The sequence below is a fragment of the Cyprinodon tularosa genome, unplaced genomic scaffold (assembly GCF_016077235.1).
Source record: "Cyprinodon tularosa strain WSP-4 unplaced genomic scaffold, ASM1607723v1 ctg744, whole genome shotgun sequence".
In the NCBI taxonomy this organism is placed as follows: Eukaryota; Metazoa; Chordata; class Actinopteri; order Cyprinodontiformes; family Cyprinodontidae; genus Cyprinodon; species Cyprinodon tularosa.
In genome coordinates this window covers 214,677-231,883 of record NW_024039501.1, presented here as the reverse complement: position 1 = coordinate 231,883, position 17,207 = coordinate 214,677, and the positions used below count along the sequence as shown (strand labels likewise).

The 17,207-nt window shown below is 39.5% G+C and overlaps 1 protein-coding gene across 2 annotated transcripts in view; it reads left to right on the top strand.

Annotated features, from left to right (window-relative positions):
* The first annotated feature begins 10,188 nt into the window (after positions 1-10,188).
* The window catches only part of st3gal3b (ST3 beta-galactoside alpha-2,3-sialyltransferase 3b), a 108,193-nt gene continuing 101,174 nt past the window's right edge, over positions 10,189-17,207 (top strand). The window contains exon 1 of one of the 2 annotated variants that reach the window (XM_038269953.1): positions 10,189-10,689. The gene's annotated coding sequence lies outside the window, so the exon portion shown is untranslated. The remainder of the gene's footprint in view (positions 10,690-17,207) is intronic. The other variant, XM_038269952.1, reaches the window with a different exon arrangement.

Here is a 17,207-nt window from a genome sequence, read left to right as displayed (position 1 = left end):
ACAGACCAGATGAAGCTACTATGAGAAAAAGCAGAGAGAGCAGAACGTTAGAGATTGAACTAACAGATTCTGCAGAGTGGGAGAATAGAGATAGAATGAAGCAGAATGATGAAAAAGGGGTCCCTATGTCCTCCAGCAGTCTAAGCATATAGCAGCAGAACTATAGAGATAGCTCAGGATAACCTGAGCCACTCTAACTGGAAGCTTTTTTTAAGAAATGATGCACTTAATTTCTGCCCATATTTGGTGTATCGCCTCAGCTGAGACGATGCGGTTGAACACCAGTCTGAGCTTGATAGGAACACAAACAAGTGAGGACATGGTGGCCTCAGACCAGCTTTTATTCTGAATGTCTTCCGTCTAATGAAAGCTGCTTGTCAGGTTTTCTACGTCACTCTGTCAGATCAGGTCATCTCGAGTTTCTTCTGAAGCAGGCTCTGTTGTTGGTGATCTTTACTGTTTTGACTGAGCGGGGAACTCCCCGTATGGCACCATCTATGGCGCCTCTTAGATGTGCAATCTCTGTGAAAATCTCAACATTAGATATTCATCTGCTGTGTGTTTAGTTCCACTTGGACTCTATTTTCATGATGCTTCGTTATTTTTAGAATGTTCTCATTTCTGAGAAGCTGTTTGATTTTTCAACAGATTATTTGCTTCCTGATAGTTTCATCCAACCAATTTATTTTAAAAGAACATGGAAGTTTTTTAAGGTTTTATTTTCCTGTTAATATTTATGATTTTCCACTTAAAGCATAAGAAAGCACATCGTTTAAGAATGACTTATAGCATTAAACTGGTAAGAAAACCCCTTTTTAGCAGAGAAATTAGCAAAAATTGGTTCAAAAGACATGATTTGCATCCAAACGATGTTTATACAGTTGAAAGGTGAAAAGCTTAAATTTTTAGATGTTGAAAACTGGCTTTTTAACATCTTTTCAACGTCTTTTAATGGAATAGAAACAAAAAAAAAATGAAAATAAGAGTCTTTCAGATTCACAGTGACAAAAGCCAATGATTAGCATTTCTAATGCATTACTTGAATAAAAATAAGGCCAGGGGAAGATGTGTAATATGAAGAAAACTGAGATGGTGGCTGGCTAGCTCAAGTGGTAAGTCACCCATCCTGCAAACAGGAAGCCTGGGTTTGTATCTTAGCAGGGCGAAATTAAAAAATAATTAATTACTTTGTAGTGTTTTTTGAAGCGTATGGTGATCTGACCTTAAATATTTTTTTTGTAAATGACTAAATGGAAACACGCCCATTGAGGTAGTTTAAAGTCTATTTTTCGTACAAAACTACACTGCAAAAAACAGAAATCTCAATTACAGGTGCTTGGGTCCAGGTACTTAGAGATTCACTTCCAAACAGAAACCCCACATTCATATCTTCAGGTAACACAGAGTACATGTCAGACTTAATAATATTACTTCAGCGATAGTTTCAAGGTGTTGCTTTATTGTATATCTCGTATCATGTCTTTCGGTTGTGCTGATCTTTTTTCATCTCGTTACAGCTGATGAAGCAAACAGAAAATGTTTTGTCATTGTCTCCTTTCTATCTCTTCTTTCTTTCATCTTTTGTCCTTTTTTTTTCTTTCTTCTTCTTCTGTTTTTCTGCTCTACTTACATTGCAGTGTCCATATAAACTGTAAAACTCCCTGCATAATTATAGTAAAGCAATTTATATGCATGAAACAATGAAGCAATATGGCAATTGCCATACTGCTACACTTGTGAAAGTAAAATCTGTTGGGCTCTTTTTGGCATCAAGACAATTATTCTTATTGCCACATTGCCAGACAGGACACTGTAAAGAGAAGAAAAAAATAACTTGCTTTAAGAATTTTTTTACGGATTTCTAGATCGTTTTTGCAGGGGACAAACGCTAATCTGACATCTTGCGCATGGGGATTGGATATAGGAATGCTGGTCTGACAAAACACTGACCTAGTGTTTCAAGCCCCATTCCCACAGACTGCCACTCTGGGTCCCTGAGCAAGACCCTTGACCCCCGCACTGCTCCCTAGGCGCCACACAATGGCAGCGTACTGCTCTCCAAAGGGGATGGGTTAAATGCAGCGAGTTCATTTCGTTGCTCTGTACTTTTGACAGTATAAAAAAAATCAAAAGGGGAAAAAAAAATTGGATCGACCAAAAACAGCCCAATTTTCAACGACTACTCCTGGACTATGAGTATGGCCAGATTTAATAGAAAGGGGAGGTAGAAAACCTGAGTGAAGTTGCCCCCCCCCTTTTTTTAAATCAGGCAAAATTAGTGTCAAACGTTTGTGCTACGTTTGTGCAGCAAAAATTTTCGTTTGTGCCGCTACCATTTTAAAGATATAAAGAGATGTTTCTGGAGGTCATCAAAGGTCAACCAGCCCCCCCACTTTCTTCAAATTAGAAAAAATTGGTGTCAAACGAAAATTTTTGCTGCACAAACGGAGCTGAGTTAATTGACACCCATTTTGCCTCATTTGAAGAATGTGGTGGGGGGGCTTGTTGACCTTTGATGACCTCTAGAAGTATTTCTTTATATCTTTAAAATGGCAGCGGCACAAACAAAAATTTTTGCTGCATAAACCAGCTAGCCTGGGTGCCATTCCGAACTTAGTCCCGAACACAACGTTTGAGGTCGGAAAGTTCGGTCTGGCATTGCTCCATAGTAGCGCGAGTATGCTCGCACAATATCAGGCGAGCCAATCAAATTTTCAGGGCGGACTTTATACGATGATGGACAGATGATCAACAGTAACGTAATCAACCACGTCTCCAAAGCGCGCTTGGGTGACAACAACAATGGCTGTCGCTGGAGAGTTGAGGTGAGTAGATTCTGCTATTAGGTCTGTTCTAGAAGATATCGACAGCAAATTAATTTTAAAAGAGGAACAGAGAAACGCGATCAAGGCTCATCTTCTTATTCTAGGCGTGCAACTGCACGCTTTGATTTTTGTTGACAACAACTATGCGTGGCTTAACATACGTCACGCACTCCGTTGCTCTTATTGGTTGTAGGTCTATCCAATTGAGTGCAGAGGCATTTTTTTTCCTGGTTCGTTCGAAACGCGCCCCATAATCACAGCTCTATGGAGCAGCATCAGACTCATTCTGACTAGAATTGAGTAGGACTACGTCAGGCTATAAACCAGCACAAACGTAACACAAACGTTTGACACCAATTTTGTCTAATTTGAAGAAGGTGGGGGGGCTGGTTGACCTTTTGACCTTTACATTTTCATTAATATCTTCAAAGCCAAAGCAGCACAAACGACAATTTTTGCTGCACAAACGGAGCCGAGTTAATTGACACCCATTTCGTCTGATTTGAAGAAGGTGGCAATTTGATTGGCCCGCCAGATATTGTGCGAGCATACTCGCGTTACTGTTGAGCAATGCCAGACCCAACTTCCCTACCTCAAACGTTGTGGGCGGGACTAAGTTCGGAATGGCACCCAGGCTAGCTGGTTTGTGCAGCAAAATTTTTCGTTTGTGCCGCTGCCATTTTAAAGATATAAAGAAATACTTCTAGAGATCATCAAAGGTCAACCAGCCCCCCACCACATTCTTCAAATGAGGCAAAATGGGTGTCAATTAACTCGGCTCCGTTTGTGCAGCAAAAAATTTTCGTTTGACACAAATTTTTTCTAATTTGAAGAAAGTGGGGGGGGGCTGGTTGACCTTTGATGACCTCTAGAAGTATTTCTTTATAACTTTAAAATGGTAGCGGCACAAACAAAATTTTTTGCTGAACAAACCAGCACAAACATTTGACACCAATATTGTCTGATTATAAGAAGGGGGGGGGGGGTAAATAGACATTATTAACTTCACTCAGGTAAATAGACATTATGTTAAATTAATTATTATAGCTATAAAGATTAGTCACTTTTTCCTCAAAGGAAAACAGATTTTATTTAGAAATGAGGGTACAACTGAAATCAGACACAAAAATAAAACACTTTGTTTATTTCATTCTGACAATTTGGATGAATTTGGTTTTTAATCTCTTACTTTCCTCAAAGGTTTTGGGGTCTTTTCACCAAGGTTTTTATAAAACTGCAATAATTTTTGACCCGTTCCTTCAGAATCACTGTAACAGAGGGAAGTTCGTAGAAATTCTTGCTTTCTTTTCTGACTATCTGCAAACTTGCTGTGGAAGTGAGAGTGGCACCACTACCTAAATATGGACTTTGTTGTTTTTATGCAGCTAATTAACTAATTTGAAGATATGCTTAAAGAATGATGTCTGCAGAGGCTTAAACTTCCTGTTTAGCGTTTTCAGATACTGCATCAGTATTTCATGACGTGCACCAGAAAAAAACCCTGCAGGTTTTTCCCCTCAAATTCTCAGTTCTGATTATGTTTTCAAAGTTCTTCCTCCCTGATTGGCTTTTTAGTCCACATTCAACATCACCGTTTCACTGCAAATAAACAGATTGTTACTATTAACCAGAAACGATTGAAATACGGAGATCTGAAATTCCTTTTTAGACATCCAGAATGTTTATTTTAGATAGAAGTAATGTCATTTTGGGTATCTGAAAGTAACGGCCCAATACACATGAATGGGGAAAAGTTACTTCTTTTCTACTAGTGAGAATTACATTTCAGAAATCTGAAATGTTAATTTTAGATAGGCAAGGCAAGGCAAGGCAAATTTATTATTATAGCACAATTCAGCACAAAGACAATGCAAAGTGCTTTACATGATTAAAATACAGGAAGATAAAACAAAATCAAAGCAAGTAGGAAAAAAATAAAAATAAAATAAAAAATGCAGAAACAAAAAAAGAATATTAAAAACAGTTGGATTAAAGAAAATATGTTTTAGTTGAACTGTTTAACTAGAATAGTCGAAGGCAATCCTAAAGAAATGTGTTTTTAGTCTTGATTTAAAGGAACTCAGGCTTTCCGCACTTTTCCAGTTTTTTGGAAGTTTGTTCCAGATAAGTGGAGCACAGGAACTAAATGCTGCTTCTCCATGTTTAGTTCTGGTTCTAGGTATGCAGAGCAGGCTGGAGCCAGAAGACCTGAGTGGTCTGGAGGGTTGATACACTGATAGCAAGTATGTGATGTATTTAGGTGCTAAGCCATTCAGAGATTTATAGACTAACAGAAGGATTTTAAAGTCTATTCTCTGAGATACAGGGAGCCAGTGGAAGGACTTTAGAACTGGGGTGATGTGCTCTACTGTCTTAGTCCTAGTGAGGACACGGGCAGCAGCGTTCTGGATCAGCTGCAGCTGTCTGATCCACTTTTTAGGCAGACCTGTGAAAACACCGTTGCAGTAATCAATTCGACTAAAAATAAACGCATGGATTAGTTTTTCAAGATCATGCTGAGACATTAGTCCTTTAATCCTGGAAATGTTCTTCAGGTGATAGAAAGCCGACCTTGTAATTGTCTTTAAATGCTTTTCGAGGTTCAAGTCTGAATCCAGCAATACACCTAGATTTGGGGCCTGATCAGTGGTTACTAGCTGAAGCGACTGAAGCTGTGTGCTAACTTTAGATCTCTCCTCTATTGGTCCAAAGATTATTACTTCAGTTTTGTTTTTATTCAGTTGAAGAAAATTATGGCACATCCAGGCATTGATTTCTTCTCAGCATTTCCTCAGTGCTTAAACTGGTTCATTGTCACCTGGTGACATGGTGATGTAAAGCTGTGTGTCGTCTGCATAGTTATGGTAGCTGATGTTGTTGTTTTTTATTAACTGAGCCATAGGGAGCATGTAGATATTGAATAGGAGGGGACCCAGGATGGACCCTTGGGGAACCCCACATGTGATTTTTGTCATCTCTGATGTAAAGTTGCCTACTGACACAAAAAAGTCCCTGTCCTTTAAGTAAGATTTAAACCAGTTGAGAGCTGTACCAGAGAGGCCGACCCAGTTTTCCAGGCGCTCTAACAGGATGGAGTGATCTACAGTATCGAATGCTGCACTGAGGTCCAATATTACCAGCACTGTGGTTCTTCCGCAGTCTGTATTTATACGGATGTCATTAAAGGAATAGTACACCCAAAACATGATTAGCCTTCATTTTCTACTCACCCCCATGCTGAACAACACTCTGGAGTACTTTTTTGATATCTCAAATGCATCTGGAGATCTGGGAGGCTTCTTGCTGTCTGCTGACATTCAAATAATGGAGGTCTATGGCGCCCGAGGCAGAAAGGTCCATAAAAGTCCACAAAAAACGTGTCAATATTCCTCCATACTGCTCGTCCAATGTATTTCAAGTGTCCTGAGTGGGTAGCATCCATAATTTACTCGAAACGAAGTCATTTAGAATGTTTTTAGAGCATAAACAGTAGTGTATAGGATTTCCTGAAAGCGCGTTCACGAGTCTACGGAAACCGGCAGACCAAACCAGATGAAAGTGCGCATTCAGCTCGACAAAGAACTCATGCTCTTCCTCAACACTGAAGTCCTCAGACATTTTTCTTTCGTTGTTTCTTTCTTTGCACAGGTAAACAGCACATTTCTTCTTCTACGCTTGCATTATTGGCAGAGCAGACGCTGAATGTGCACTTTCATCTGGTTTGGTCTGCCGGCTTCCGTAGCGTCGTGAACGCGCATGTGCGCGCTTTTAGGAAATCCTATACACTACTGTTTATGCTCTAAAAACATTCTAAATGACTTTGTTTCGAGTAAATTCTGGATGCTACCCACTCAGGACACTTGGAATACATTGGACGAGCAGTATGGAGGAATATTGACACGTTTTTTGTGGACTTTTATGGACCTTTCTGCCTCGGGCGCCATAGACCTCCATTATTTGAATGTCAGCAGACAGCAAGAAGCCTCCCAGATCTCCAGATGCATTTGAGATATCAAAAAAGTACTCCAGAGTGTTGTTCAGCATGGGGGTGAGTAGAAAATGAAGGCTAATCATGTTTTGGGTGTACTATTCCTTTAAAGACCTTCATAAGGGCGGTCTCTGTACTGTGGTGAGCACGGAAACCTGACGTCAAAGTGGCTGGTCATATCTAAGAAAGCGTTTAATTGTTGAAACACTGCTTTTTCAATAATCTTACAGATAAAGGGGAGGTTTGATATGGGCCTGTAGTTCTGCAGTAGTAGTTTGTCTAAACTGTTCTTTTTCAGCAGTGGTTTGATATTTGCTGTTTTTAGGGACTGCGGGAAAACACCTGACAGAAAGGACGTGTTTATTATCTGAGTCAAATCAGATGCTATGACAGGCAAAACTTTCCTAAAGAAAGCTGTGGGTAGAACATCAAGGCAGCAGGAGGAGGAACTTAGCTGCTGAATGATTTCCTCTAAGCTTTTATAGTTTATTTGGCTGAATTGGGACATTTGGTCAAGATCAATTCCAGTTGGAGACAACTTTGGATGTATAAACTGATCCTCTGATCTTTAGGAGGAATACTAATAAAGATATCTGAAATACTTATCTAGTCAAGCAAAAATATGTATATATTAAATATATTATGCATGATATATCTAAAATACAAATCTGACTAGGAACATTGTTATTTTGACTAGTGCTGTAGGGATATCTATAATAGAAATGTGACTAGTCAGCCTGTCTATTTTATGTTAAAATAGAGCCCCATTATTCTTTAGCAAGTATCTAAAACTGCATTTTAAATAGAGATTATTAAAATGGAGATATTTGAAATTATAATTTAACTAGTGATAAAATACGTAGTTGATATCTGAATTAAAATTTCTACTAGCAGAAATATATTTTTGATATCAAGAATTTAATTTCTTGATATCTGTAATGTTTATATTAATTTTGATATCTGAAATATTAATTTTGACTACTAGTAACTCTATTATGGAGATCTGTTCAGAATTCATTTTTAGATAGGAAGAATGTTATTTTAAATATCTGGCAGTAAAAGCCCAATACACTTGAATGAGAAACATGACATAATTTGTACTCGTAAGAATTACATTTCAGATATCTGAAATTTTCATTTTAGATAGGAAAAAATGCATTGAGACATCTGGATTACATATTCAGTCAAGCTAATAAATATCAAAACGGCCTGCCATAGCACTTCGGGTACGGATCGGGGTAGTGACATAGCCAAATTATAAATAGCAATTAAGGCAACGCCAACAGAGCTTTTTAGTTTGTAGGTAATAAATAACATACTTACCGGTATGTATAATATATTACATTTATGTTGTTAAAACCTTGTAATTGTTTTATTTTTATTTTACTTTTCCACTTCACCAGATCATCCAGTCAGATTGATTCAAAGTTTTCTATCTAAGGAAAACCAGTTGATTGCATTAACTCATTGACTATAATGCAATCCCTCACACTAAGCATACTTGTAGGAACAGTGGAGAGGAAAAACTTCCTTTAAACAGGAAGAAACCTCCAGCAGAACCAGGCTCAGTGTGAGCGGCCATCTGCTGAGGCCGACTGGGGTTCAAGGAGACTGAGGCCCCGTCCACACGAAGCCGAACCTTGGACTAAACGCACTAATTTTTCACCAAACCAGCCTCTCATCCACACGAAGCCGGCGTTTTGGGGGTCTGTAAACGATTTTTTTTTATTCAGCCTTCAGAGTGGGAAGATTTTGAAACGCCGTTTTCGCGTTTCCATCTTTAAGCTCTAACCGCAATTTTTTTTTACACGCATGCGTCATAGCGTTGCCTCTAAACACGCATGCGCGACACAGTATCACAACAACAATGGCGCCGTACTGTGTTGAAAGGTTGCTGCTCATGCTACTCACCCTGCTGTCGGGCTTACAACAGAATCTTCTTCTTCTGGAATATCTCCAGGAAGAACAGAGCAATATAGACAACATAGTTCAGCACCTGAATTTGACTGAACCACGAAAATGGACCCGCAGGGCAACCATGTATAAATATTAGTGCGCATGCCCAACATTTCGTCGCCTATTTTTGCTTTGGCACCACAGCGCCACTTACAGGCCTGGCATACATTTTGCAGTGTTTTCATGCATTCGTGTGGACGATCACATTTATTTTACGTCTCCGTCTTTATGACAAACGTTCTGGAAAATATTAGCGTTTCGTGTTCGTTTTGACTTCGTGTGGACGGGGCCTGAAGCATGGATACAAAAAGCAACTGTCAACCAGCTCCACAGCCAGGCAGAAGGGTTCCTAGCCAGCTCCTATGTCAGAGGATGAAACAGCCAGAGATGGCAAAAGTACTCACTTTCTGTACTTGAGTAAAAGTACAGATACTTGTGTTAAAAAATACTCTGGTAAAAGTGGAAGTACTGATTAAACTTCTTTACTCAAGTAAAAGTAACAAAGTATAGGTTTGTAAATTTACTTAAAGTATAAAAGTAAAAGTAGAAACCACTTTTTTCATGCCGTTGCCTACATTTTAAATGGATGTCTGCCAATAGGACTAGATCTCCGTTGTGTTCATTTTCAATCATCTCGTTGTCCATGCTACTATGCTAACGCCACCGCCACCAAGCTGCAATGATTTGCCGCCAATGAATACCGCCGAATCTGTCGATTCATCTTGTAGCGGTGCGTCAAATGCAACGTAGATTCCCATCCAATTAGATTGAATTTGGTATTGATGACGTGAAAAATAATAACGGTAACTCCATTGAAATGATTCAAAACTAAAGTAACGAGCCAATTTTTTAAAATGTAAGGAGTAGAAAGTAAAAAGTCGCCATAAAAATAAGTAGTAAAGTAAATATATCAGAAAAATCTACTTGAGTACAGTAACGAAGTATTTGTACTTCGTTACTTCCCATCTCTGGAAACAGCCCATCCAGCAAGTCAGAGTCAGAGAAACAGGACTACACTGAAAAACAGGCCGATCTTGAACATCTATAAGAAAAGGTGTTGATGGCAGCAGCACAGCTGATATTTCTCTCCAGGATGGAGTCACAACCAAACAGGAACAGACCAGATGAAGCTACTATGAGAAAAAGCAGAGAGAGCAGAACGTTAGAGATTGAACTAATAGATTCTGTAGAGTGGGAGAATAGAGATAGAATGATGAAAAAGGGGTCCCTATGTCCTCCAGCAGTCTAAGCATATAGCAGCATAACTATAGAGATAGCTGAGGTAGAGATAGCTCATCTATTATTATAATGAGCTCCTTGTGAGGCCCTCTTCCTCTCTACAGTTTATCTAAGTATTAAAAGAAAAAAACTGCTGTGCCGGCACATGCTGCTATAGTGTTGTGGTGTGGGAGGGCCAGATCAATAAGCCTCAAACACTTTATAGGATTATTTTAACTGTAGAGCTTGATGGGGGCTGAGCCGCATGTGGGCTGGATTTAAATGCCTCCTAAATGAACGGGTCATCGCTGACATGTGACCAACGTCAATAATCCTGGAGAAAAGGCTTTTCAAAACCCCCGAAGAAAAAAAAAACTATAAGAGGGGGGGTCGGCATCCTGAGGCAGGCAGGCTTTCCACATGTGACTCCAGACACCGAATGGACGCTGGGAAGCTGCTTTGGGCCCCTGAAGGCTCCTCTCCTCTCTGCTGTTTCTCGTCGTAGCGCTGCTGAATGAGCGCAGTCTTGCTGTCCTACATAACGGGCTAAAAAAAAAAAAAAAGAGGAAAAAAAGAAGAAAGGACTTCCAGGGATTTGACCAAGATGTATCGGAGTGGAAGGAAAACATGTCTGCTTTAATCTGGACGTCATTTTTATTCCAGGAGTTATTTCTCATCGCGGGGCTCAGATAAAATGAAACGGTAACTCTTTTAATTTCCATTAAATGTGTGGGTTTTATGGAGACCAGTCGGAGGTTTTTATTTATTAACACGAACTGCTGGTTAGCTGTTGTCCGAAGCGATGGTTGTTGTTCCTGCCGGGGAGCAGGGGGGGGGGGGGGGTGTTGTGCTCCATTCTGAAGCCTCTAGTTTTCAGCGCGGTTCCGATTCTGGAACACTTCATTTTATGTCGGGGGGATAAAAAAAATCCCCTTTAAGGCTGCGTAACGTAGCAGGCCTGCCCTGAGCGACCGTTAGCTTAGCGGGTTAGCTCACGCACAAACCAACACTTTTTCTCTTTTTTTCGCTCGGTCCTCCATTACTGACATAAATAAAATAAAAATAAACCCCCCGCTCTCCTGTCTATACATCTCAAATTAAACCGTTTTTGTTTCCATTTAAACGTAACTGCGTAGCGTTACACCGAACTAAGTTCCGTTATGTTTGCTTTAGCTAACCCCAGACTTTGCTGCTTTCTATCGGGAAAATAACTAATTATTATCGCCTACATCATCGAGGTGACCCAAACTATGTCAGGTGACTGTCACTGAGGTTAAAGTCTGGCAAAAAACAAACAAAAGAAAAACCAACAGTTGCTTTCCAGTCAAAGTATTTTTACTTTTAGAAACTAGATTTGTGTTTTTTGAATGGAATAGTTATCAACTGTATTCGAGTAGTGTTTTTAAGTTGTATTTATTGCATTTGAACACAAATATCTGTTTCTACTGGCTGCTATAGTGATGAGAGGATGATAAAACAGGATCAATGAAGGGAAACAATCTATTTGGAGCCCAGAAAGCCACGGATTGAGACATGGATGAAGGCAGGAGGCTGGGGATCACTGCAGATGATCAGATCCACATCTGTCCCCATTTATTAGATCTGATCCACATCCGTCCCCGTTTATTAGGCGATCCGATCCACATCCGTCCCCGTTTATTATTAGATCCGATCCACATCCATCCCCGTTTATTATTAGATCCGATCCACATCCATCCCCGTTTATTAGGAGATCCGATCCACATCCATCCCCGTTTATTAGGAGATCCGATCCACATCCATCCCCGTTTATTAGGCGATCCGATCCACATCCGTCCCCATTTATTAGGAGATCCGATCCACATCCGTCCCCATTTATTAGGAGATCCGATCCACATCCGTCCCCGTTTATTATTAGATCCGATCCACATCCATCCCCGTTTATTATTAGATCCGATCCACATCCATCCCCGTTTATTATTAGATCCGATCCACATCCATCCCCGTTTATTAGGAGATCCGATCCACATCCATCCCCGTTTATTAGGAGATCCGATCCACATCCATCCCCGTTTATTATTAGATCCGATCCACATCCATCCCCGTTTATTAGGCGATCCGATCCACATCCGTCCCCATTTATTAGGAGATCCGATCCACATCCGTCCCCGTTTATTATTAGATCCGATCCACATCCATCCCCGTTTATTATTAGATCCGATCCACATCCATCCCCGTTTATTAGGAGATCCGATCCACATCCATCCCCGTTTATTAGGAGATCCGATCCACATCCGTCCCCGTTTATTAGGCGATCCGATCCACATCCATCCCCGTTTATTAGGAGATCCGATCCACATCCGTCCCCGTTTATTAGGAGATCCGATCCACATCCATCCCCGTTTATTAGGAGATCCGATCCACATCCGTCCCCGTTTATTAGGAGATCCGATCCACATCCGTCCCCATTTATTATTAGATCCGATCCACATCCATCTCCAATTGTTAGGAGATCTGATCCACATCCATCCCCATTTATTAGGAGTTAGAGGCATTGGCAAATCTGGGGCCCTAGGCAAAGACAGGAAGGGGGCCCTCTGATTTGAGAAGACAACACATAAAACAGACCCATTGTGCAGATACAGAAATTTTAATAGAATCAGGGGCCGTTTCTCAATTCACGAGAGCGTGAGTACGGACTCGCGTTCTAGGTCTTGGGGAGAACGCGAGCACGCAGCATAGATACGGGTCAATTGAAACAGAAGCGTACTCGTGACATCACCACACGTTCGGCTCTTCTAGAGCTGCATTTCACCTCCTGTTATTATTAGTCTCTAGATTAGGGTTGTCAAAAGTATCGAAAATCAAAAAAGTATCGACACTGAAATGTTGTATCCGGATACAATACTCATTTTCAAAAGTATCGATACAGTGCCACCACCAGTGGCACCTAAGCAGTCATTCATCTAAAGTGCAGAATAGAGGAAAATGCACTTTCTGAACACTGTGTGATTGAATAATTCTCTGCACTTTTTAGTTTCAGACTTTTTTTTTGTAACAGGTGCAGCTGCTGAGAATTATTTTTGTTTCTTAACCGGTTTGGCTAGTGTCATTGTTATGTGTGCAAAGCATAGCCAAGGAAGGAACACTTAATTTTAATTTTATAAGTTTTTTATCAAGCTTGCTTAATATTGTGCACAGCATACAACCTTTATTGTGTTTATTTATTGTATTTTATTTATTAATGAAAATATTTCTGTAGAATTTTGGAGTCTTTGTTTTTATCCTGGTGGTATCGAAAATGGTATCGAGTATCGAATATTTTCCTTAGTATCAGTATCGAGTTGAAAAGTTTAGTATCGTGACAACCCTACTCTAGATAGTAATAAAGTATTACTTTTTTTCATTTAGTGGGGGAATAATGATGGACACAGTCAGATAAAAACAAATCAAACTAGAATTTTGCCAAATAAAACAAAAAAATCGCCATCAGAGCCAGCGGTCCTTCACACACGGCTATGCCGAGAGAGGGCTGCTGCAGTTAGTCCTGGCGGCCCTTACCCTCAGAAAAACAGGCCGATCTCCAACATCTAGAAACAAAGGTGTTGATGGCAGCAGCACAGCTGATATTTCTCTCCAGGATGGAGTCACAGCCAAACAGGAACAGACCAGATGAAGCTACTATGAGAAAAAGCAGAGAGAGCAGAACGTTAGAGATTGAACTAACAGATTCTCCAGAGATAGGAGAATAGAGAGAGAATGAAGCAGAATGATGAAAAAGGGGTCCCTATGTCCTCCAGCAGTCTAAGCCTATAGCAGCATAACTGTAGAGATAGCTCAGGAACCAAAAACACACAAAGCTGTAAATCCTGATTTATTTCTAAGCTCAGTTCTGTTCAACTTAACTTTGCACATATAGTCTTACTTTCTGTGGATTATATTTTAACTTGTTCGAGAGCTGATGAGCATTCATGTTTGTTTTCTCCCCTGAAATCCCGCGTCCTCCATCCCGCACCGACCGCCTGCTCAAAGCAAAGCCTACAGCCGCTGCGGTTCCTCCCATCTCTCTCCGCTCCGAGTTCCTTAGAGCTCGAGGAGAGCACCTTATATTTTTATTTGGCAATTCATAGGAAAACAATACGAGGTAATAAATGCTTAATTTAATATTAAGTAATAAAAAATCCCCATCAGCATCCAGCATATGTGCAGTTTCTGCCTGTTGTGGGGAAAAAAAGTATTCAACTATTAACCCTAGTTTAATAAACGGAGATCGATGGATTTGACTCAGACGGCACGTTATTTATGATATCTTTGCAAAGAGAGAACAGTTCATCATACAGCCCTTACCGCACAGTAATCAGCCCTGTTCTGACTAGACCTGAGTTTGTCTCCCTTACTTACTTTTAGGAAAAAACTGTTAAGGTTGTGTCAGTCAAAACAAATTACACACTTTAACAACCCTAGAGCAGGAATTTGGCTTGTTTTGTCTAAAACCACCCCTCACTCTGACCTTTTCTCAGCCTTGCAGGTGAAACAAACCGAGTAAAACATGTATCACTGGATAGTTGCATAACTAAATATATGAGACAAGAGAAATCAAAATTTTCCGACCACACTGCCAAACATGTTCTTTTCGTTGCGGTTCTTTGTAATAAGGATAATTAGGATAATAGAAAATTAGTTCGTTCTCTACGTCCAAAATCTGTGTCTCTTCATCCACGCCTGCCATAAGAAGTTTGTTTTGTAGTTTTAATATGCGCTCCTGGAAGTTTTTGTGTCTGGATTTGATGACATTTTCAAGACTTTCAGCATAAAATAAATATTTTGGGAAAAGTCTGGTCATATTCAGAATCCAAAATTCTGAAAGTACTTTAAATCTGAAATTATTCCATACTGTTCAGTAAGTGTTTCATTCAAATTCTCTTTTCTTTCTTTTATTTCTAAACAAAAACCAGGCTTTGTTGGGCTGCTGGATAAAACCTGGAACTCAACGCTGTTTCTGACATTTTGAATTGAAAAATCTTCCAGGATGGAAGAGAAACGTCATCAAACCTGGAAACAATGTCTAGTAGATTGATTTTTTTTTTTTTTAAACTTTTTTTTGGAATATGAATTATGCAAGAAGTTCTCAGAGTTCTATTAATGATCAAATTATTTGATACTGGTGCGTTGTATTAGAGACAAATATGACAGTTGCAGGACACTGGACCTCATGGAAAGTCTGAAAGCCCTGAATTACAAAGCGGTCTCTACATTATTGTTAAACAGTGGAGTTCATGTTTAAACTGGATTTAAAAATTACAGTTGAAAAGATCAGTGCCTGTTAGTAAAGTAGGTTTGATATTGTAACAATCTGCTAACTTCAGATTAAATAAAACATGGCATGTTTTGTTTAACTTAACACTTTCAAAGGCGTAATCAGTCGTCTTTCTTGCACTTAAAGGAAAAGTCCTTCGTAAAGTTCTTTAAATCTGAAATGATTCCATCCTGTTCAATAAATGATCAGTGTTTTTAATTCAGAGTAATTTTCATGTGAATGTGCTTTACTGGAGGCATCCATGTTTGTCAAAGAACACTACTGCCCCCTACTGCTTTGTGACGTCACGGTGCGGTATCGGCTGTTAATCAAGTCCCAGTGCTGTATCTGGTGTTTGTCACAACGCGCTATTATCCAAGTCATCTTGAAAACATTCTTCTTCCAAATGTTGGCTACATATTACGGGTTTTTTCTCTGGCCAGAAGTTCGATGGCAAATCCTCCCTCTTCAAGTTGGCGATCCAACGACCAACCCGTCCGTGGAGGATCAGGAATCAGAAAGGTGGAATAAGAAATTTATTTTCCCTTTTACCCGATGTATTCCAACATCCAGCTGCCATGCACGTGGGCATTGTCAGTTTCACTATAGCTCTGGTGAATTTCAATGGTGAAGTCCTCTGGAAATCTTCAATAATTGTTGTTGAATGCAGATGTGTCTAGTAGTTCCCATTGATTTAGCTTGTAAAGCGGGGAGAATGGCGCTAGGCTTACCGCACCGTGACGTCACTGCTGGAAGATGGCAGGGGGGAGGGGTTACTATATTTGGGCAAAAATGGCCGCTCCCAGACTCGGTGATCACGAAAATTATTGTTTTTATTTTTTAATGATTAACGCTAAATTAATTAAATCACTTTAAGTAACAGTACCACAGATTCATGGTATAATTCTGTTAACAGAAAATGAAAAACAAATATAACATTGTCTGATGGAATTCAATGAATCATACAGTGTATAAAATATTAATTTTAATTTCCGTTGGTAAGATAAAGCATTTCTGAAATAAACATTTTTTTATTTGAAGAGATGAAGTAAAGTAAATTAAACGTTTATTTAAAGCCGAGCATAAGTAGCTCAAGTCTAGCAGCGGAAATTCTGCCTCTATTGATGGTATCAGAAGCACTTTTGCATGTAAATGAATCACTTTGCTCGTTTATTATTGGGTTCAAGGGTGTTCAAACAGAGCAGATAACAGCAGTGAGAAGTTTCCATTGCAAACGGAGCATCATGAGAGGTGAATGTGAGTCTAATGTGGCTTAGACCTGCTTTGATCATCAGCTGTTAGGACCATTTAAATTGTTTAAGGTGGATGGAGCTTAAAAATGCAAAGATCCATTTAAACATTAGAGAGGAGAACATCTAAATGGACACATTTCTGTTATATTCTGTTATATCTCATGTTGAATTGACATTTGTTTTAAAATTGAGAGGGTAAAAAAGGACCAAATAAACAAATATCAGTAACTTCCATATAAAAAGACACTGTTTACTTAACATGCCTGTAACTGATATCTTTATCCAATAACCGGATAAGGTATCTGCTCTAATATTGATTTATCGTACCAATCGATTTAGTATCCCGATGGTTTCTTTAAAAAAAAATTCTTCTCATGCAGAGTATAGAGATCCACCAATTCTGTTTTTTAAAGGCTGATACCGATCGTTCTGATGATCCGATTGGCTGAAAAGCCTGTGGAGAGTTTTGGGACGATTATTTGAGCCGATATTGTTTTTCTTCTAATTACACTATAGAAATGTCTTGACGAACAATGTTACATAATTTAAATAAAAAATTTAAATTTATTCATTATTTAATCAAGCAAAGCATTAACAATGGTCTGTCCCACAAAGGATTGTGGAAAATCATTTAACTCCTGGCGGCGGTTGGAAATCTCAGGAGGCGTTCTCTACCAACTAGGGCTGCGTAA